The sequence below is a fragment of the Cariama cristata genome, unplaced genomic scaffold (genome assembly GCF_000690535.1).
Source record: "Cariama cristata isolate BGI_N322 unplaced genomic scaffold, ASM69053v1 scaffold35932, whole genome shotgun sequence".
Lineage (NCBI taxonomy): Eukaryota > Metazoa > Chordata > Aves > Cariamiformes > Cariamidae > Cariama > Cariama cristata.
The window spans coordinates 23,078-45,848 of NW_009605068.1; the positions used below are offsets into that span (position 1 = coordinate 23,078).

Here is a 22,771-nt window from a genome sequence, read left to right on the forward strand (position 1 = left end):
TTACCTATGTCTTCCGTTTTCAGAGCAAATGCAGAAAACAGTGCACTCAATTTTAAGAACATTCTTCAGGTAAAAGCCTTGCTAAAATCAATACTTTTGTTCCAATTTCAGGACCTGTCCCTAGTTTCAAGGCAGTATGAATGTTTAGGCTAGTGAATATATTCTGTAATTAATGAGAAAAATTTGTACCAAAGAATGGTGACCGATAATTACATTAGTAGTCTATGTTAGGGAACATCAAACCATACTGTAATCATTTTGCAGTCTAGAGATTCCATGGCATCATGTACAGTAGATTTGCTTCTCTAAAATTTCACATTCAGCTCTGGTAAGGATTATGTATCATTTGGAAGACACACGGAGAAGGGGAAAAGGGATGCTTAGTTTTCTGTACAAGGAACGCCCAAGCAGTCTGGGCTGTTTCATCCTGAAAAGGACACAAAAGAAGAATATGACAGAGGTCTATAAAGCCAGAAGAGGTATTGAAAAGGTGAACATAGAATAACTGCTCTTTGTCACTTCCTATCACTTAGAAAGTGCCAAGTGCCATCAGGTAAAACCATGAGGTAACAGAATCTAAACAAACTAGCATACATCTTGATGCATTGTATAGATCAACTGCAAAATGCCTTGCCACACAACATTATGGACACTAAACCCTTCTACAGAAGTGGACACATTAATAGTGCGATGGACTCTTCTTCCACTTAACACAAAAATATCATCTCTGGCTCAAGAAGTCTCAAAGTGTAAATACTTGTAGGCTGGGCAAGTACTCTGCGAAGGCATACAAGAACTAGTTCATACTGATAAAGACAGCAGGCCGAATGATGTTTGGCCTTCATGATATGCTCCTCTCCTCTTACTATCTCAGGCTGGCACTTTCAAGTTCTTTGTAAGATCTGTAACAGCACTGCTCCAAGAATACTGTATTTATGGTATCACTGAAAACTGTAATTCCGCATTTGCCATAGATGATACTGAAGAACCCAAAATTAATCCTCAGCAACTGTACTGATAAGTACGACTAAGGTAAAGTAGATGTCTCCAACCAGAAATATAAAACCTAAAAAGCAAATCTAAAGAAGTGCTGATCTCTAGAAAGTCAGATAAGCAGTAACAGGCCAGTAAAAGGAACAAGAGAAGCAGGAAGAACGTACACAAAGGAACCTCATGCGACGTGAGGGGCAGGGGGGCAGAGACAAAAAAAAACACAACACACCAACACAACCACACCATACACCATCATTACTATTTTCTAGTCAGTCAGTAATACTTAAAAACAACACAAGTTTGATTCCCAGACTACTTTATCATATATATTTTATATTGCCCCAGAGTTCTTAAAGACAAGATAATACCATTATGTAAGAGCTATAAGATTAGGCTGCTTTCAGTTACAGTTGTGCAACTGACTTAAGACAGCTAATGTACAGGCTGCTGCTAAAAGAATAGTCCTGGCCATTCCCATATATCAGCCTTAGCCTGGTCATCTGGGTCAGGGAAAGGATTTTATTTAGCTGAAAAGGAACCCCGCAAGGATGCTAGTACCATCCCAAAGTAACACACAGCAAGGACCCTCCCTGCAATAACAGCATCTTACTGCAGGTTAAGAAAATCATGGAACCCTATAGTAAAAGCTCAGTAGTCCAAAAAACATTAAGATCCCTGACATAAAAGCAAATACAGTATCTTCAACACCCAAACAAAACACATTTCTTCACATTATTAAAAAGCAAATATCCAGAAGCCCTTTATAAAAAAAAAAAAAAAAATTTCTACAAGAAAGCAGACCATGTATGAGCGAAGCTATCTGCATATTCAAAACAAAAACTGCATTGTTTTTCTGGCTAAAAAATGAAGTTACTTGTTGCCAGAAGGCAGAAAGAAGCATAACTTTATATCACTGACATAAAATCAGTAATTTCTTCACTTGTTCTGAAAAGCTAAGACCATTAAATTATTTCTATGCTTACAGAAAGACTCCATAATTACTAATTTCTAAAGCTGGATCCTTACGAGGTTTTACCAGAAATGTTTGCTTCAAAGTTTCTTCAGGAATACCTGCATCTTTTTATAATTTCCCTTGGCAACAAATGGTGTAACATCATTAAAAAAATTCCAAGTATTAACTTACTGTAAATATCATTTTAAACTGGCAAGCCCATTACATGACCTTCAGCAATAGTTCCTTAAGCCACTCTTGTGGCACAATCCCGTTAGGCAACTCTTTGAAAGGAAAGCTTCAGGTTGAGAATGTAGATTTCTGAAATGCAACACCAGTCAGAGTTCATTTTTTCCAAGATTCACATCCTTCTGTAAAGTTGTTATTTAAAGGACATTTGGTCCATAAGGCAGAATTTGCTGTATTCAACACCATGGACAAGATGTATTACTAAGGCAGGGATGTTTCCTGAAGGTGAAGTACAAATTCTTAAGCCTTCTTTGCTATGAAATACTCACTATGAAGCTTTCACTGGTGAAAATAGTTGGTCATGAAAATTATAGTAGGGACAGTACTGTTGGTACATCTTTGCTATTTAAATAATTTCAATCTTATATAGCAATTCACTTTCAGACAAGAATTCATAATTACAGTTAATACAACTGTAAGAGAGTAACTAATAAGATGCTCAGATCTTTGATGCACACTGTCAAAATAGTTCTCAAGACTTCATGCAAAGAAAAAGTTTCAAAATCACCATAGAGAATAGCAAGGTATCCCCAAACACTACTTTAAGTATAAAAACAGAAAACACTTCAAGCTACTTCATACTTCATAAATTTCACTGTATATTTCAATATATTTGAGGCTTTCTTATTACTTATTTCCTAAATAAGCCAGTGTCCAGCTGCCATCTCAGAGAAATGAATTCAACTGCCATGTATCAACCTGAGAGGAAGAATAGTTTTAAGGCTGAAGTACTGGGTTGGCACTTAAGATGGTAGTTTCTCTAACTCACAGACAGCACAGACTCAATACAATCTCCCAACACTCGCAAATTACACTAAGTTCACTAAAGTGTTTGAGATAAGCAGACACTAGAATGGTGAACATTAGAGTGTATACTGTACGTTGCAGTCAAAGTGTAGACAAGGGAAAGGGTAGATCAGCCCAAACACAAGCAGGCTCTCTGTTCCTGCAACTCAGCTGCAACAGAAATAGCAAAGCTGCACCAACAACTAAGCTAAGATACAAATAGATAGAATATTATATATACAGCATAAAAATCTCTAGAATACAATTTACCCAGACTGTCCAAATGAAATCCAGAATCCTGATCATACTTTCTCCTCTCACAAGAGAAAGGACTCAGTATGAAAATGACCAGGCTATTTACAGATAGGTGATAGACAGAAATTTAGAAGTATCTAGTAAAGAGAGAAGAAGGAATTCCAGAAGTGACTAAAAAGTTAATTGAAGTTTTTCACTCATATCACCCAGTTGTTAGTATAAACATAATCCAGACAGGGTATTCAGTGGAAACTTCCTCTTGCAGTTCTACTCAGCAGGAGCAGAACTGATGATAACCTGAATGATGAAATTAGAAAGATGCAAGGAACAGGTAATCACTACTGCAACTTTTCAGTTCTAATCTCTTTGTTACAGAACCTATTAGTAAATGAGGCATAAAAGAGCTATCCTTTGAAAATGCACTGGTGCATTCAGTCTGAGCTACAGACATAAAAATTCCACTCTCCTCCATGAATGGTGCACTTTCAACAACTTTCTATAAACATTCAAGCTCCAACTAAATACACATAAAATTTATCCTATTTACCTATTAAAATCATATGTTAAAATGCAGTTTCTCCTTCATTGTAACTTTTTTCCTAAAAATAAAACTAAGACTAATGATTGATGTTCTCAAACTAAATTCAACCTAAATTGGACGAATAAAAGTTACTGTAAAATAGTTTTGTTTCCAAACCAGGCAGTGTTTTCATTTACACTCAGGATCCCTGTAATTTTTTTTCAACAGACTTATTTCCCCTCATATAAAATAAGAGCGTTCACAAAAAAGTAGGAATAAAACTTACCCCCATTATCTGTTCTCTTTAAAGCACCATCCTTATGAGGGCATAATTCACATCTCTAGGAAAAAAAGCAAAAATAAAATAAAAAAATGGAATGATCATAGGAGCATTGAGAAAGAAACCACAGACATCAAAACTGTCAGCTGACATTAAGGAAGTGACCATTCTTTAAAAGTGAATGGGTGTGTTTTCCCTTAATCTTTACTTGAATATTAATGTTAGTTTGTCACAAACAAAGCATTCTCCTCTAGATCTTGAAACTATGATATATATTAAAGCTACTCGCAGTTCTACGTCCAAGTTTTTATTCCCAGGTTCCACACCCTGGAATTCTGGAGACAAGCCTCCAAAAACTATAGCACGGGTAGACTTGCTTGATAAGAAAGTCCAAAGACTACCTACCATATTTCCTTCTCCTAGGATCTCTGTATTCATCAAGGTGGTCAATCACAAATACATGCCACGGATATAACCAGCACAGGTGCATATACTATGGATGACTTCACAGTCTCTGTTGACTCTCACTTACCCTGAGAGACCAAAACCAACCTTGAGTTCTGTCTCAGAAAAACAAGGTCAGAAGTTGACTCGTCCTTGAAATTCTCCAAGACTGCATGTCTGGAAACATGCAGTTTGACATGTTATTCTACTGACATATACCAGGATCACAACAGTACAATTTTCCTGCTATTGCTGCCTCTATCAAGTTCCTAATATCAAGTTTAACTCTAAGTGTCCTAGAGCAGTGTGAACTAATTCCAAACCAGTTCAGAGAGACAGGAATGGAACAGGTTTGACACACATTCCACTTCAGCTGGTCTAAATGACATGCAAAGGAGCACCATTATAGGAGATCCTATACCTAGGAATGACCTTATTAAAACATTTACGTGTTCCCAAATTAGGGACAACTCAAAGCACGCCAATCTAACAAGCTTTTTAAGAAACTGAAGAACAGTCTGATCATCAGATGCAAACTTTACACCACATCCTTCAAATGGAGAGGGACATCTGATATCACATTTTCTCAGCATTCCCTGAACAGAACTATTCTCCGTTACCAGCTAACTGGCAAGTCAACAGATAAAGGAGCCTATGATGCTAGAAGTGCCTAAGAAACAGATTGTCCAAACCTATCTGAGGAATGAGAAATTCCATTCCTGAAATTCATATGGCTCAAGTATATCTTGAGGATTATCTATTCCTCTTAACCTGTAAGAAAATTCATAATAGCAGCTTTCTTACATGAGAGGCTTTCATAAAGGGTAGAATAGAAAAGTTCTTGAATTATTTTTGCTCGGTGCATTGGCATAGACAGTTGCACATAGGAAGAAGAATCTTTAAGATTGCTGCTTTTTGTCTTTTGCTTCACTCATCCTTCCCTCACCGTCACCCACTAAAACGATCAGCAATTTATTGAAAGGCAGCATTAAGTCTCCGGTGAAATTTAGAGATAAATGCCATTGAAAACTTCTGAACCATTCTGTAAGCTGCCTGCAGACTGGGAGCATTACACTTTTTTTTTTTCTTTTAAGTCAAGATTATAAGGACTTCCTTGCCACTGAAATGAACTGATCAGCTCATTTTAAACAAAATCCTACATATGCAGTGTGTATGTGACCTGCATCTTAACACTCCACTTTTCCAAACATTAAATAGTAGGCGCTGAGACACACTCAGTAGCAGTAGGTTCATTTCAGTGAATCCCCCATACACTGAACCAGATTCTCAAAGCGAGAAGCCTGGTATATACTGGTGGTGACAGCACAATGAAGTTTGTTCCTACTGCAAAGCTGCGAGTTGGCAGCTTAAGGCCAGTGAGCAGAGATGATATACCTACGACTGAGACAAGGGAAGCTGTTAGTCCACTTTGCCCCACTTCTGCAAGCCTGTGGAAGTCTGGCATACATTTTCACTAGTAGCAAAACCAGTTTAGGAGGTTCTCTTCTTCCCTTCACCTCTCCCTTACTAATCTCTCCCTCCACCACTCCCTCAGCTGCTGATCCAACTATCTGTAGGGCTGCCTCTTAAACCAGATCAGTGAAACTGAGTGAAATGAACTTTTTCTTTTTAACATTTTAAATTCAGGTCATATCACTGATGCAATTTAGGCATAATCCCACAATCATTTGCACCAGCAAAACTGAAGGCAGGGAGCCATAGCACCGCAGCATTAGTAATTAAAGAATTAGCAAACTTCTTGAGCAAACTACCACAAAATGAAAAAAAAAAACACAACACAGTCACAGGACACCAAGCGGCAAGGAAATGAACCAGTCCTTTATGCAGAAGAGTTAAGCATGCTCCGTTCAGTCTCATCAGAGCTCAGTTTCAACTGATTTCTTTTCGTCTCGTGTCTCTAAGAGGACTCAGGTCTATTAGGTCTTCCCTTCTTACTCCTCTGCAGCCCTGGCTGCAACCAGTCAGAGAAGAGGAGGAGGGAGTTTTGACAGCAGAAGAAGACGTGAGTGCAGGGAGTTCTGCAGAGTATCCTCTGGCTGGCAGGGAGGGCAGCCATGCAGAGATACTCGCACTCTGATGACACAGAGCACTTTTGGTGCCCTGAATTCTGGCTACAACCTGCAATAAAGTAGCACCCTAGTAAGCTAATACACCACACAGTGACCCCTTCCACTTCCTGCACTAGGTTATGAACCTAACTCCATCCCAGCCTCCATGCTCTCAGATTCTGTCACCCAGTTCTAGTCTCCCAAGTTTCAACCTGCACCACATAGTAACTTCGTAGTAGTAGCTTTGCCAGCTGGGAACAGTGTGTCTCATCCCTTAAGACAAGTAAGTAGTAGAAACTTCTTCCTCTTTGTTTTTGATCCTTTGTTTGTTTGTTTGTTTTAAACTAAAACTTTCTTACTAGTTCTAAAAATCTTACGGCAATGTAGCATTTAAAAAAAAGTGATAGTTTCAGCTGAAAATTTGCAAAGTGACTGAAAAAATCTTAGGAACTTTCAAAATGCTTAGAAGCATATTGTTACAAAGGATTCTGTAGGAGAAAGGAAAGGAGATAGTTGGGTGCATACGTATCTCAGAAGTCCAGTTACTTATTCAAGTACTTTTGTCCATGCAATGTCTCGCTTCTTCCAGTTTACTCATGGATGGAGCTTGGAGTTTAAATGAACAGCAACAGCTAAATCTCTACTAAATGCCACATCACATGCAACTTGTATGATGTTTTGAAGCTCTGACCTCTGCAACATAGTGTAAGGAATAATCTGACCATCTGTACAGATGGTCAGATCATCTCTAATATTTGAGTACATGGACCATGCCAGGGCTCTCTTCTGCAGGTGTGCGTTTTAAGTCTTGGCTCTGGCAAAGGATTTCTGGCACAAGTTTATTGTCTCAGCACTCAAAAACATTGTGGGGAACTACTAAATAAGCTGGGCGGGGAGGGCAAGGGAAGAGGTTGTGGGGGTGGACACAACACCCACAAGTATCACTGCATAAACAGGGCAAGCTGATGACTGATGAACAGTTCAGATAAATATCATCAGGTTAGACAGTGCAAATGTGAATACTGAAGACTGTGACCCAAGAGAATAACCACATCCTTTGGTGTGCTGAAGGGCACTAGTCCTATCGCAGGGAGGGGCACCAGTGCATGTGGTGCTGTAGCTACAGCCAGTTGAATTAGATTTGAAGAAAAGGAGTGAAAAATACACAAATAATGACTGAAGGAAGACTGAAGTTGTAGCAAGTGGCATTGATCCTCCCCTTCCTATCCTTATGGAGTGTAACAAGGGCATCTCATTTTTGCAGCTCTTTGGTGGAATGGACTAAGTTCATGGATCTAGCTTCTGTCCAAGCAGAATACACCTGAAGTCTCAGAAAATTTGGACTATGAGGTTCCCTGTAGAGGACTAAAGTGAAACCAATCTCAAAGTTGTGCAGTTGGAACAGTCTGACAGTCTGACTGTTACAACTCACTTCTGAGCTACACAAACAGCAAGTTAATGAAGTAAAAGACAACTGATCCTGTAACCTTAGCATCCAGGTGAATTGAGACTGCCTGGGTCTGACTAAAAATGCTCTGCCTCCTGAGGGGTCCAATCTTTAAAAGGTCACCCAGCAGAGACCTAAAGCTGTCAAAAGCATGGGAAGCCCACGCAAAAGGGGAAAGAATCAATTTTTTTCTGTCATTATTAAAAAAGTAGAAGTAACCAAAAAGAAATAAAGAACAGTAAAACAACAAAAAAGTAAAAAATGGAGGTGCCCACTAAAGATACGTAGCGGAAAAAAGTTCCAAGACCAGAAGACCAAAATAAGAGAAGTAAAGAAGGAGATAAATAAATCCATCTTCCTATACTGAATTAGTTACAGTCCAGTTTGGCTCCACTGCATTGTGGCACAAAGTTTTCTCCCTCTATTTTAGATAAATATTCCTTTCCATTTTAACCAGGACTAAGAGCTACCTTAACCGGCAGTAGGTAACATTAGACAAATCTAATTACTCGAGTCTTTTTGGTTAACCTAACTCTACTAATTTGTCAGCTGGAAACAGAGGAAAGGCACAGAGAAGCTGACTTAATCCAACAGACTACCTTACTGAAATGAAGAGAAAGAGCAAGAGATGCATAGTAGATAGTGAAGACAAAGAGAGGTATGAACAAGACTATACAAGTAGGAGAGCAGAAAAAAAGAACGGTAGGAATACAGCGTTGTTCTTCCCTCAGGGTTCTGTAAATTTGGAACAAGTTTCATAAAGCATCATCTGCAGACATCCATTATGTGCTGTCTCTTCTTATAAGAAAACAAAGGTCAAAGAACTCTTGGTGCAAGTAATTTACCAAATTCTGGTCAAAGCTAGGCCAATGGAACCATTCACCTGAATAATGACTGTCAACCAAGTCAAGTCCTGCAGGATTGAATTCCCAGCATTGCAATGAGGCAGTAGACTTGTGTCTACTGAACACAAGAAGATCTACAGCAGATTAAAGAGACCACAGTTCCTAAAAGTTAGCTGAGAAACCAGGCTGCACTGCCAGCTGACTTTACTTCAGGCTCACTGTAAGCTAATGTAATTGCACACTGCGTACTTTCTACTGCCTCCCTTGCTCCAGGAAAAGCATTCATTTGACCATATGGAAATTCTAATCAGCAAGCTAAAAATAATTTTATTTTTTTTTTCCCAGCCAGATGGCCTCTTCAAGCCATCTTTCCATAAGGCCATATGAACAGCAATGCCAGATTAAAAAAACATAACACGAACACAGATAGGCAGTAGGGCAAGGATACAATCACCCTGTTCAGGAGGAGGCATCATCTATGCTGGCTACAAGTGAGTATAGAATTCCAACCAAGAGCCTTAAAAAAAAAAATAAATAAATAGACAAACACACATCACACAACCAAAACATCACCACACCCACCCCCCCAAAAAAGAAAACAAACCAAACAAAAAGAAAAAAAAAAAACCCACACCACACCTGAAACAGACTAATTTCATTTCAGTAGTAATATAGACATATTTCTTGGGCTCAGATCCAGACATACTTATTTGGGCAATTTTGTTTTGATATTTCCCTGACATTATATATTTCAAGTTTTTTAACAGGACATCGTTTAGTTTACAAGTTTATTTTCCCTCCCAAGCTGTACTGTACCCAGCATGACACCTATGCTCCCAGACAGTTTTTTTAATCCAAAGTACATTTTGATCACAGAATTACTGTTCCATATCGCTTGACAACAGTGGAAAAAAAAGAGTATTTAAATGAAAGTAACAACTTTAATAGATTGCAATGCATGACCGTTAAAGTTACAAATAATATAATAGCAAGTTACACAAAGTCACCATCACAGTTCTTGAAACCTGACACTCAATCTCCTTCAATTCTTTCATCAACAAGAGTTAAAACTTGACAGACAAAACATTTTATTCTGCTGCTCCTGTTAATCATTAATCAAACTGTAGACTGGTTAAATCCATTTGGTTTTGTTGTGAGTTTTAGTACACATTTTAGTGAAAACAAACCCTGCACACACTCCATCAAATTCTTATGACTTTCTTAAAATTGTCCTAAGAACAGAGAGTCAGTTGCCAAGGAGAAGTCATTTTACTGCTTTACTTCTGAATTCTCTTCCAAATACATCTATTTTAGAGCATGCCATGCTACTGGGTATTTCTGTATATATCAAAATGCAGTAACTCAACACACTCCCCCAAAGCACATGGACAGATTTACAAAGGTAAGCAAAGCAGATGATCAGAAGGTTAGTTTCTAAACAATGGTTTTCCAACCAGCAGCCCTTGATGTTCTTAGCAACCTTGTCTCCTGCTCATCAGTAGTTGTGGAAGTCTGCAGCACAGCTGACTGCGTCCAGCTATTCATCTCCCAAGTTCTGTGGTACAGCTTCACCTACCTTCACCAACATTCCATACCATTTTGTCTCACCCTTGGGTGTTAGCAGAAGGAAACATACAGAAGTCACCTCTAATGCTCTTTATCATACCTAAAATGATCCTTCCCAATCTTATAGACTTTTAATATGCTAGATAGTTTTATATACTACTACTTCAGATAATACAAAGTATCTTAATATGGGTTGAAAAATAGTTTCAAAGGGTAAAGACATCCATATGGGTAGTTACTTCCGTTAATGTAAAACAATGTAACACTAGCAGGTACATAGCCATTGCTGTCAAAAACAAAAATTCGGGGGGGGGAGGAATATCTAGAAAACAGCTCTGGATACAAAGTTGATCACAAATCATGTCTAGAGTTTCAGTTATGCCAATGCTGCACATGTATCACCCTACCTATATGTAACTAGTTCTTTATCAATTTTTTTGATGAAAAATTATCTTCCAAGCTCAAAACATTTTTGCTATTTATCTTCCTTCTACCCCAAAGGGTATGAAATTAGTATTCCATCTTCTCCAGAAGAAAGAGTCTTCCATTTTTCTTATCTTCCTTTTATACTTTTCTTTCTACATCCCTCTTCCCCCTAATGTTTTGGCCCATTTCTTTGGCAGGGGGAAGAAAAAAAAAAAAGTGTAAAAAGACCAACACACATACATTGGAATGAAAACACTGAAAATAAGAAAAACTCTGGTTTCCCCCTAATAAACCTGGAAAATTTGGGGGTCATTTTAGTGATCAGTTTGTTTTAGATTCAGGTAAATATGGCACTGAACAACCAATGTAAATACAGCTCCCTCCACAAAGAAACTCCATATTCTAAAGACACTTACATAAAAGTGCAGTAATTAAGCCATAGACAATTAGATTATACTTAGAAAATCTAACTCAAATTCAGCTAATCAGAGGGTATCCACAGAAGAACAAATGCTTTAGAGCCTACAAAGAAACAGTTTTTGCAAGATTAGACAACCAAGAAAAACCTACAGATATTTGCAGAGTGGTGCAAACTAGTATACCAGAAATTTAGATCTCGGCATAAATTCTATCAATTGATGAGAATTCACAGGCAGTTAGTACAAAAACAGACTCAGCAATAGGATGCGTACCAGACTGACCATGTCTACATCTGCTGGCAATAACCTACCCCAGTCCTCAGAACCCAGTGACATCTCATTTTTCCATTCACTCCTTCAAACTATCTCCTGTGAAGCAAAACCAATCCTGCCAACATACAAAGACTAACCAGAGATCATCCTCTCAGCCCTTGAAGCCTCCAGAAAGTCTAATAAAACTCACAAGCATTCCCAGATGCTGCTGAAATTACTGAACCTCTACTCACACCAAACTTATGCTATCTATTTATATCAAATCCTTTTTTCTCTGATATATTACTAATCTTTTCTTTGGTGGTTTTTCCTTAAAATCTATTAGCTACTTTGAAAATTCCCATTACAGTTTATTTCTGATTTTTTACACCCACACTTTATAATACTTGACAGAGTCAAAAATTTCTTTTTCATTCATTCAGTACAGCAAAAAGGATTAATTGCATAACCCCTTTTTCAAAAGCTTCTATAGGAGTAATGGCCCAGCCAGTGAAGAGACTGCTATCTACAAAATCAAATCCACATTTTCTTTTTTATCAGTTTCTAAACTACAGCTGGATAGAAATATACTTTATCAATAGTCTCAACCTGAAGGATTTGAAGACCTTACTTACAAACCCACAAAATACCCACCTTCAATATTTTTCTCTAAATGGCTCTATAAATGATAGCTTGCAACCATGCAAGTATTTGAAGCAGAAGTCAGCAAGTAGCTAACTACACAATTTTTCAACCAAGGTATCTGAAGAGAAGCAAACTGAAGTTTGAATATTTTCACCTATGATTCACACCAGACTCCAGTTTTAGAAGCCACAATGAAGAAGCAACAGGAATCAAAAAAATCTTCTGCTGCATTCAAGAATCCCCAACTGGCTGACACCACTAATAGAGCAAACGAACGCATACCAACAGAGCTTCTCTTCGAAAATGCTATGTTCTGCAACTTGACAACTTAAAAAATTAAGTCATCTCCATCTTCAAATAATCACTTCTTGATCTTGACAACTTTGCCAAATCTCTGCCCCATCTCTATTCAGTCTTCTGTCCCAGGAGGAGAAAACTTTTTTTTAAAGCAGACAGTTGACAGGTAAAAGAAAAACAGACTGACTACCTGAGGCATTTCAGGTTTTATACCTGGATAAATTAAAGAGACTCAACCTAGTTCTCTTTATCAATGCATCATATAAAAATATATGCAGATTCAGTTAGCTCTGTCAAAAACATCTACTACAGAAAATAAATTTACAGACTATGACAAGAAGATTAGAGGCACTCAACATGCAAATCAGCATTCTTCCAAGACCATCCAGTCCGTACATACTACTGGTGACATTTAGTCATACTTTTGCTTAATACATGTAAGGTAACTAGAAGAGAGATAATGCAGAGTACAATGTAACATAGTGATGACACACAGCATGTATCAAAATCTGGCTACTACAACTTCAGAAGTCCAAAGCCATAAATCTCCTGTTATATATTTAAGTCTAGTAAGCCCTGCTAGATGTTGCAGGAATCCAAATTATAAACATACAAAATTTAAAATTCACACATTGATCTTTAACAGAAAGCATCAGAAGGCTATGAGAAATACCTGTCATGGTTGGCTAGATTCCCAACTAAACACCCAAGCTTTTGTTATTAGGCTGAAATATGCTACTGACCCAGTTCAATCTAGCTCAAAAAACCACAGAATGCAATGGTTCACTTTGGTGTCCTGCAACATATCACAGTTGCACCCTACAAATTCCTAGGTATAAAATGCTAGCATGCATTTTAAGTAAGGCTCCTTACAGTTGAGGAGCTCCTTGCTTAATTAGAGTCGTCTTCTGCCAGTGATTTAACACTCTAGTAATGAAACGAACATTCACAAAACATTTCTGCATAAGAATTAAGCAATTCCTGTAACGGAAAACATTTTGCTCTAATCTCACTTTGGTTAGTAATTTTGCCACAGAACCTTTAGAACATTACTAAAGTACCTGTTATATTGATACCTATGTCAAAAAAGATTTGATCAAGTAGTACTTGAGTGATGGAACACTCTGTTTTAAAGCCTGAATACTCTATGTATTCATACTTAGCATAATGTAATTATAAATTACTGCAGAAATAAGGTGTACATTTAGGTAAAGTGCAGCTAATCACAACTGAAAAAAAAACTGGCACAGCTTTTCTGCTGTAATAAAGTGCTTCAAATAAGTTTATGAACTCAGCTGTGTATTTAGAAACCAAGGAGCAAGTATGCATACAAGCAGAGAAAAATGCAGCACACAAAGGCAGGCATGCAGGCGGCACAATCAGAAATAGCATTAATACTCCCACTTTGATATGCACAGCACACAATACAATACCTAAGGGTCAGTTCACCAGTTGGAATGGAAGATGCACAGAAACTATACTGCACTTCTGCAGCACCTTTTGCCGTTTCTACTCCTAACCTTGATGATCAGACACTATGCCATCCTAAGTATTCTGTCATCTTTGAAGTCACAGTCCAATAAGGTTATGGGTCTGTATTCACTACATATACAAAAAAATTCTGAACAGGAAAAAAACATTTTCTCCTACTCATGAAATGCAAAGCAAACAACACTTACCCATCTATGGAAGGCACAAGAACCACACACCCAATCAATAGCATTTCAGAATAAGAGAAGTTGTTTCACCCCCACCTCAATTAGAACAGAAGTTACCCACAATCATTTCGCTCTTCTCTAGCTCTGTTCAGTCCATGGTTGGCCCGTTACCTCTCCCAATTACTATCCTTTTCTCCAATTCCTCATGCCCCACGTCGGGCAGCAAAAAGGACTGTGGTGGGTTGACCCTGGCTGGATGCCAGGTGCCCACCAGAGCCACTCTATTACTCCCCCTCTCAGCTTGACAGGGGAGACAAAATATAACAAAAGGCTCATGGGTCGAGATAAGGACAGGGAGAGATCACTCACCAATTACCATCATGGGCAAAACAGATCAGACTTGGGGAAAATCAATTTAATTTATTGCCAATCAAAAAAGAGTAGGATAATGAGAAAACAAATGATATATGATATAACTCTTGTGAGCAACTCTACAATCACAAATTTGTAGATGCATGTGATGAAATATTTTTTTAGAAAGGGAACTTGAACAAAAGTACAACTGTTGTTATATTAAAGACTCAAAAAAAAAAAAAAGAACAAGAAAAACAAAAATCCTCAAGTGTTCAGACTGTGGATCGTCTGTGCAGCAGATGCAGTAACAGCTCAGGTCTGGCAGGATTACAAGCAGGAACCTATCACTATGAGAGCACAATGTACCTGAATTGGCTTTGGAGGTAAACAGTATAGCTGTGTTTCTACAGCTCTGAATCCTTAAGTATTAAGTACTGTATGATCTAAACTGACTCTGTAATGACAGTCTTTCTGCACCGAGTTCCAAGAAACACATGTACAAGTGGAGAGACTCCAATTACGCTAGATTCAGCTGAGATCCAGACAAATACTATCTCAAATCTTAATGTGGCCAGCTCCACAGGGAGTCACAGCCCTCTCAACACATTCCCCAGGACTAAAATCCAGGTGGCTTATTAGACCAGGTGTAGTGTCGTGCAAATGTGCCGACTCAGTTCTGGACCAGTACTGCACTCAACTTTGTAAGCCACCCCATCAAAAAAACAAAACAAAAAAAACCACCACACCACATCTAACACAGAAAAACCAAGTGGAAAAAACACCCCTTTACGACATTGGAGTAACTTGTACCAAGTCCAAACTGATTCTTCCAGATGCAATGACAGGCTTATAATATACATATTCCAGTGAAACAGATGAACAGCATGTCAACTCACTTGCAATGCTGTAAGCAATCTGACTTCACATACACAAGCTGAGCTGTGTTTGAGGCAGTAAAACTTCTTGGAATTCATAACACTGAAGTTCAGTACTGAGATCTCCTGGTCTCTCTGAATCGAGTTGGATTCACGAGGACCAGCATCTACACGTAGCTAATAAGCCTGACCAAGCTAACTGTTTGTGCAAATGTTGAAGGCCTCTGTGCTGCCTGGTATCTCTATCGTATGGATTATTCCAGCTCCTTCATGATAAGCATGAATAGTAGTAGCTTACAGCAAACCATAAACACATTGTCTATTTATACCCCACTATATACTATAATTAAACCTTTCTTAAAATAAGATCATCAAGAAAGATGTTTGGTACATAATAGGATGATGGGGAAAAAAAAGCCTTTTTGAATAACAGTTGTGTTACAATTCCTAAACTTAGCTTCTCTAGTCTCTCTTTGGATACCAGCACTATCAGCCCCTGGACAACATATATGCACCATTCAATTTCCCAAGCCAGGACCAAAGTCCCTTATGTACTACTCCATATGTATACATCCTCACATGGACCTCAATATTACTTTTTCTTACATCAACAAGTATCTGCCCTGCTTTTTGATTCAGAAGTTCAAGTACATCTGAAGACATCAAAAGGGCCCACTATGCAGGGTAATAACAGCTGGTGCCGACATAGGCAAAGCTGGGAGCAGTTGCCACCCCTCTTGAAGAGATTCACATTCCAAGCTCACCACAGGTCAGCTAAGATAAATGAGCTAATTTAGGGAAAACTAAGACTTTTCAAGCAATAGTGAAAAATTTATAGAGTGATTATAAAAAGTGCATACTGGGATTACAACCTTCTATTCATTATCTACTACATATGCATGCTTATAAGGTAAGTCAAATAATTACCACACACTTCAGTATGTCCATTATCTGAACAGTTCAGATTTACAAAAATCGCGTTTTCTCTCACGCACACAAAAACACGACCCTGTTAGAGCCAAGACTCAGCACAACTTGTCAGGCATGGAACTGTGCTTTCCAACTAGTAGTTGACCATTCAAAATTCAAGACACTAGCGACCACCTCGCTATCAAAAATGCAGAGGTCAACCAGCCAGGAGGCTTGTGTGGCTGAAAAATAAATCAGCCACTGCCTTCACTGACAAGCAGTATGTATCAGCTTAGCAGCAGCACACAAAAGAAAGGGAACACAGTAGACATCAGCGTATAACACCTGAAAGTATATGGGAAGCCAACTGCTCTAACTTGCTGTTAAGCTAAGTTCTCTGGTGACCCACCTACTTGAGTTCCTTGCTCCTGAGTTAGTCTATTTCTTTCAGTTGTTAAAGCAAGATTACCTTTAGTGCAAGCAATTAACCCTAGTCTCTTACCAGAATGGATTTACTTGCCCAATAACTGCAGCTTAAAAAAAAAAAAACAACCCACACACAAAAAACCCACACATAACGCAGACAGCATCAGCAGGGGAAAAATATACCTTTGAGTGCAAGATGCAGGTCTTTTTAAAGATTAAAAGTAAGTAAGTAGAAGTTTGTACAATGTAATCTGGTTAATTTAATTCTGGTTTTGTTTCTAGACAAAAAGGCCAACAGAAAAACTAAGTGTCAGTCTCCTACAGTGATAAGGAGGCTTGCTTTTGCAAGTAAGTGTGTTAAAACTTGTGTGTCTGATAAACTGGTTACTACAAAGTTCCAGTTTTCATACTGAAGTCAGAGCTTCAGTTTAGTTTCTGAACATTAAGGGCTTCTCCAAGACACCTCAGAGACAGCCACCATGTTTCTAACTCACTAAGATACAAGTAGTTGTTAAAACTTCAACTGTTATCAATCTGGTCTACCTCACATGCAATTAGTTTCACTTGAGAACCAATTAAACCTACACTATATTACAAATGGAAAAGATTTTTTTTCAAAACAAGATCAGTAATCAACTTGTTGAACCATACCATAAACAGACCCCATTACATGGAAACAAGAACAGAATACACCGGACAGAGAATTCAGTTAAGTTCATTGCTATTCCTTCTTAACTTCAAACAGTGAAGAAAAGCAGTATAATGCCTATTCAAAGCTATTCGCTTCGGTAAACTCAAAAAATTATCAGAACGCAGTGAGACATTGTTCATTTTAGAACTCAGTACAGTTCTCCTTCATTCCTTATGTCAGGAGAAGTTGGGAATAACTATACCCTAAATCCTGATGAGGATTCCCTAACACGAGCCAGAAAACTCCTCCTTCTAGCCACCATCTCTCTTTTCTCCTTCTCTGTATTTTTTAACTTTGTTGTCAACTTGTATCTATAGAACTCAACAACATTAAAAAAAATGCTACTCTTAAAACTTTACATTGCTGATGGTCTTCCCAGGAAAAGAAAGAAACAGCCTTTCTTTTAAAAGGGTGGCAGTTTTGATATTCTGTAGACAAGTATTTGGAGAGCTCATAGAAATCAATCTGTTCTTGCTCCCACCAACAGGTCTGCTTTGGAAGGAGCAACAGTCTAGGTTACTAGGGCATTATGAAAACATTAGTGGCAAGCTGGGAAAAAGTAGAGGAACAATATTCTTCAGTCCTGTGCCAAAAATTCACACAACATTAACTCATCCTACCATTTCTATAGTACTTTACATTAGAAAAGGAAACAGGTACAGCAAACAGCTCATGTAAACACTCTGCCAGTCACTGACAGCAACCGAAAATTTGTCTCAGGCTCTTCATCTGTCTTTAGATATGGAAGTTAGAAATAGTTTACACACTGCCCTAAGATGCTGCACTGCCTTCTCTTCCCATTTTTATATGAAATATGTTTTCAGAGGCAAAGGAACAGCTTAGTCTTTCTAAATACTCTCACTTCATCTTTTGCTAGAAGACAAAATAAAATGTGCCAAGAGGTGAGAAATGCAATTCTCTTTCTAAAAATGCATGGTATCATGCAGCTTGATCTAATAACATACAAGTCTGACCAAAAAAAACCCTCATGTAATCAAGGAAAAAAAAAAAGCACTGGGGTTTTTTCTTGTTGGAAGGATTATCTGAATCTCCAATATTTACCATAAAAAACTGAAAAGACAGAGAAAGAAAATGTTTCTTCAAGTAGAAGTATCACATTCCAAGTAAGCGTTAGATTCCAATATTAAGAACACTACTTATTGGTTAAGTGTTCCTAGACTGAAGCTTTCAACTGGCAATCTAAAGTTGCTGTAAAAGAAAATGGACACAGATGTGATTATCTTCCTGTACCTAACTATATAAGTGTTAAACTGGCAAAAATACACAAAATCCACACCACAGATAAGAAGAAAATAATCATTGAAATGGTTAGGGGAAAACAACAACAACAAAATTTAAAAAATCACGCCCCCCTCCGAAATTGTCAGAATACTTAAGAGACAGTTACATATTTCCACTTTAAAAAAAAAAAAAAAAGTCTTTCTGAATATCATCTAATCGGAATTATGACAGAAAGCTAAGCTATTTTCTACAATTAATAGAATATTTGGGTAAATATTATCCACACAAGCATTATAACTAGCATTACTTAATAAATAAAGAACATACCACTCTGGCTGCTCTTTCCTGAGATTCACACTTCCTGCAAAACCAAGGTCCAGTGGGTACTTGAACAATTCCATAGCAAGCTGTTTTGAACAAGACAAAATATTTCAGCAAATATAAGCAGCACTACAGTACTACTAATATGAATGTTATAAAAAAGCTTTGTATTAGTTGATCTCATATCATTTTAGTAAGTCAAATTGACATCTATACATCACACATAAAATCTTTTCACAACGGCACCAGAAATTAAGTACAACAAGCTTCCACTTAAAAATTTATGCAAAATTTGTTAAATAACTTTGTTAAAAAAAAATACAGATTAGCTTGAAAAGTAATATAACCATTCCAAAGCAGCAATGTTTCATGTGATCTCTTTTGCTATTTATTTACCAGCAAAACAAGTAAAACACTTCACAATAACAAACATCCATCATTTATAGTAAAGTCTTTTTAAAGAGAAAACTAAAAGCAACAAACAAATCTGAGTTTGTCATAAGATGTTAATACACTTAGTTATGATCAAGTTCCCTTATTCTTTATAAGTAATATAACTGGTCTTAAGTAGGAAATCCAGAATAAACTGAACAAAGATACAAAGTTTGCTTCTTCCTCCTCCCCCCCCCCGAAAATTCCTATGAAGTTGTAAATACAAACTAAACTGAGCATCAGGTCTAGGATTAGTTTCAACTATAGTCAGGCTACAACATAAATCCTTAGGGAAGAGATTTTGCAACACGTAGATTTCTCTGCAAGCCTGTCATCTATATTTTTATAGTATTTTAAAAAACAGGAGTTTGATAAGAAATTCCACAGAAAAAGAGTTTAGTAATTTGACAATACTGTTCATGTTTGAAATGCACAGATCAGGAAGAGCTGCTGAGGGAATGAAAATACAAGAACACAAGTGCTGTGAGTGTATTCTAATATCTGTATGGGTTTAACAACTAATAACAAACAATTAACAAGCCAATCATTTTCCTCAGAAAGATAACCTTGAATCTGACATCATATTTTTAATATCTCAATTCCCAACAAACACACTTTAAGTAAATAAGAAAATCTGGTTTAAGTGTGTAACTAGAAAAAAAATATATATTACAAATTAATAGTTAAGACAAAAGCGGAGATTAAATCATTATCTTCTAGTATACAGACAAAAACATTATTGGTTTTGTGCTAGCCTGAAGAAGAACAAAAAAACCCCAAACAGTAAAGCAACAGTAGGATAAAAAACATCTGGCTAATACACCTTCTACAAAGAAAACTTAATGGAATCATTTCTTATTATATACATACATGTAGTCATACTAAGATCAGTTGTCAGATTTTTAAATATATTATCCAAGTACTGACAGACCAAACTATTTTGGTAAGCCCTTTCTACCATACAATAAAGTTCTTTAACACGAGAAAAAACATCTTGCTTTCATTGCATCTATATTAACCACAGACGAGGGGGACTTTGAATTCCTCTTTAGAAATTAGAGGGAGACTTTAAATGTGCAATCACACATTTAGATTAGCAAGAGACAGAGCAAAGAAACTAATTACAGAATGCAACTCGGTGACAGGGTTGGCAATCAGATCCAAAGGCAACACAAGTTGGGCAAAGACCAAGTTGAAGTGAAGTACTTTTATATCTGCAAACATAACAAGAGTACACTTAGAGCCTAAAAAAGTCCACCACAGGTTTGTGCTCCGATACACTGTGATATTGTTTATCGACTTCCAAGACTTCCTTTGGTTTATACTTCCACTACTATTGGAAGCTTCTTTGAATACTTGAAGAGATTCTGTCTTCCACAACTTGCCAACCACTTAACACGTGAAAAGAAGTTTCCTCTGAACTAAAAGTAATTATACTAACAAAAAAATACAGTTAATAAAGTCTCACAGGTAATACTGCTGTCTGCACTTCAAATAAGGACTACCAGCTTTAACCATGAGGACTACTACTTTTATTACAGAAAGACTATAAAAAGAGTGGACGTGCATCCTCTACCACTTTCATTCACATGACACATCAAATCCAAAATGTAGACCGTCAATGATACCATAAATCAAAATATACAGTTGTTCTTAAGACCTCTACCACAGCATCTGGATTTAGAAGAAGCAATACTTCGCACATTCCCTGCCAGATTCAAATGCAGATTTGGACTTGACCTTAAATAAAAAAAAGTTCAATATTCTTGTACCCAATTTACTCAAGTGTGTCACTGTATTAGGGTTATTTCCTAAAACAGACTTCTGCCATTCCCACTATTTCAGCTCCAACTGCTGCTATCATCAAATTCTTCCACCCAAAGTCTTAGCAAGGCTCTAGATGCAAAGGAAGATGCTCAAGATAATAGAAAAGTAATAGCTGGTTCAGGTATGACTTCTAAAAGTACTCATGTTTTAGTGTTCTTTTTCATGATTTTAACATTCCACAAAAGCAGAGTTAAACTACTGGTTAACATTACTCAGCTCTTAAGACAACAGAAAACACATTCAAAACCAGACTAATTTCACAGATCCTGTCAGCTCTGCTCTGCATTCAATCCAACATTAACAAGAATAACTGAATTATTTTGCAGATCTCCTTAAATTATTACTATTTCTCATTGTCAATTTACAAAGGAGCACACACCTGAAACAAACAGTTAATATATCATCTTCAACACAACTTAAGACCAAGCACGAGACACACATTACTAGTATTTTAGCATGTGCTAGGCATTCAGACTAACGAACTGGATTTAGGATTTTCTGTCTTCCCCACTTTGTTCATCACCTAGAAGCAGTCGAAGAGCCAGCTAAAAAGTTCATATGACTGCCTGGGAGTTGATACAGAGTAACTACCATGTCATTCCTTATTTCTGCTATCATAAAGCAAAAGTCATCATAACTTCCTTTCTTACAACGTAATCAGCAGAATCCAGTCTCTTCTTCTGCTCTGACAAGAAGGGTCAACTCCCTGACAGAAACAAAATAATCAGATATACAGGGAACACGCCAGCTCCCAAGCTGAGCTGGAAACCAACCAACCAGCCTCCACTAATCCAAACAAATCCAGCCTCAGCCATTCCGACTAGCACCCTCCCCCTGCAGAACCACAACAGGAAGTCTCTTCATCTACCAGGAAACATCAGCCAAATGACATTCAAGGAAAGGCAGGCAGAAGAAGAAATCACATGACAGCTAAGTCTTTCCTACACACCGCGCTCTTCCAATCCTAAACCCTCCTCGTCTACTGGCTGCCCCTCACGTACTTTTTTCTAACTTGGGAAAGGAAGGGACAACAGGGATCAAGTATAGGAAGAAAGAAATATAGCAACAATTGCCAGAACAGAGATTAGTAAGAATTTCCACAAATGAGGAAAGGAGTTTCAGGCAGACTTTGGACTGCTGCAGCTGAACTTGCTAACAGGGTACAAAGGCAGTCTGGGAAGTACAGACACAGGAAAGGTACAAGGGGCAGAGGAAGGGGAAAAAAAAGTGGAAGGGGGAGTTCTTCATTTCTCATAGCCATAATATAGGAAGTCATAATATACAAAGTCTCAGATGAGGAAAAAGACAGACAGACTGGAAGGTCAGAGGATGACAGGCCAGACCAGAAAGCACGTGGCCCAAGAAACAGGGAAATGGGCTTCACGGGTGACACGAAGGAGCTGGGAGGGGGGAGGGAGAGAAGGAGGGGAGAAAGACAGCCAAGGGGGGGGCAGGGAGGGGAAGCAAGCCCAAGGGAAGAGGACAGGGAGCATCAAGAAGGAAGCTGCGAGGCTTGAGGCCAGAGCGGGTGAGCTGGCACTCGCCTGCCTACTCACCTTGATGCACTGCGACATTGCAGCCGTGCCCGTCG

The 22,771-nt window shown here is 37.9% G+C and overlaps 1 protein-coding gene across 1 annotated transcript in view; it reads right to left on the bottom strand.

The window, feature by feature from the left end:
• LOC104158229 (protein AF-10-like) overlaps window positions 1-22,765 on the bottom strand; it is a gene marked incomplete at its 3' end in the record, with an annotated part of 43,564 nt that extends 20,799 nt beyond the window's left edge. The window contains exons 1-3 of the mRNA XM_009695818.1: window positions 22,737-22,765; window positions 18,928-19,007; window positions 4,042-4,096 (exon numbers count right to left, since the gene is read on the bottom strand). The remainder of the gene's footprint in view (window positions 1-4,041; window positions 4,097-18,927; window positions 19,008-22,736) is intronic.
• Window positions 22,766-22,771: the final 6 nt, after the last annotated feature.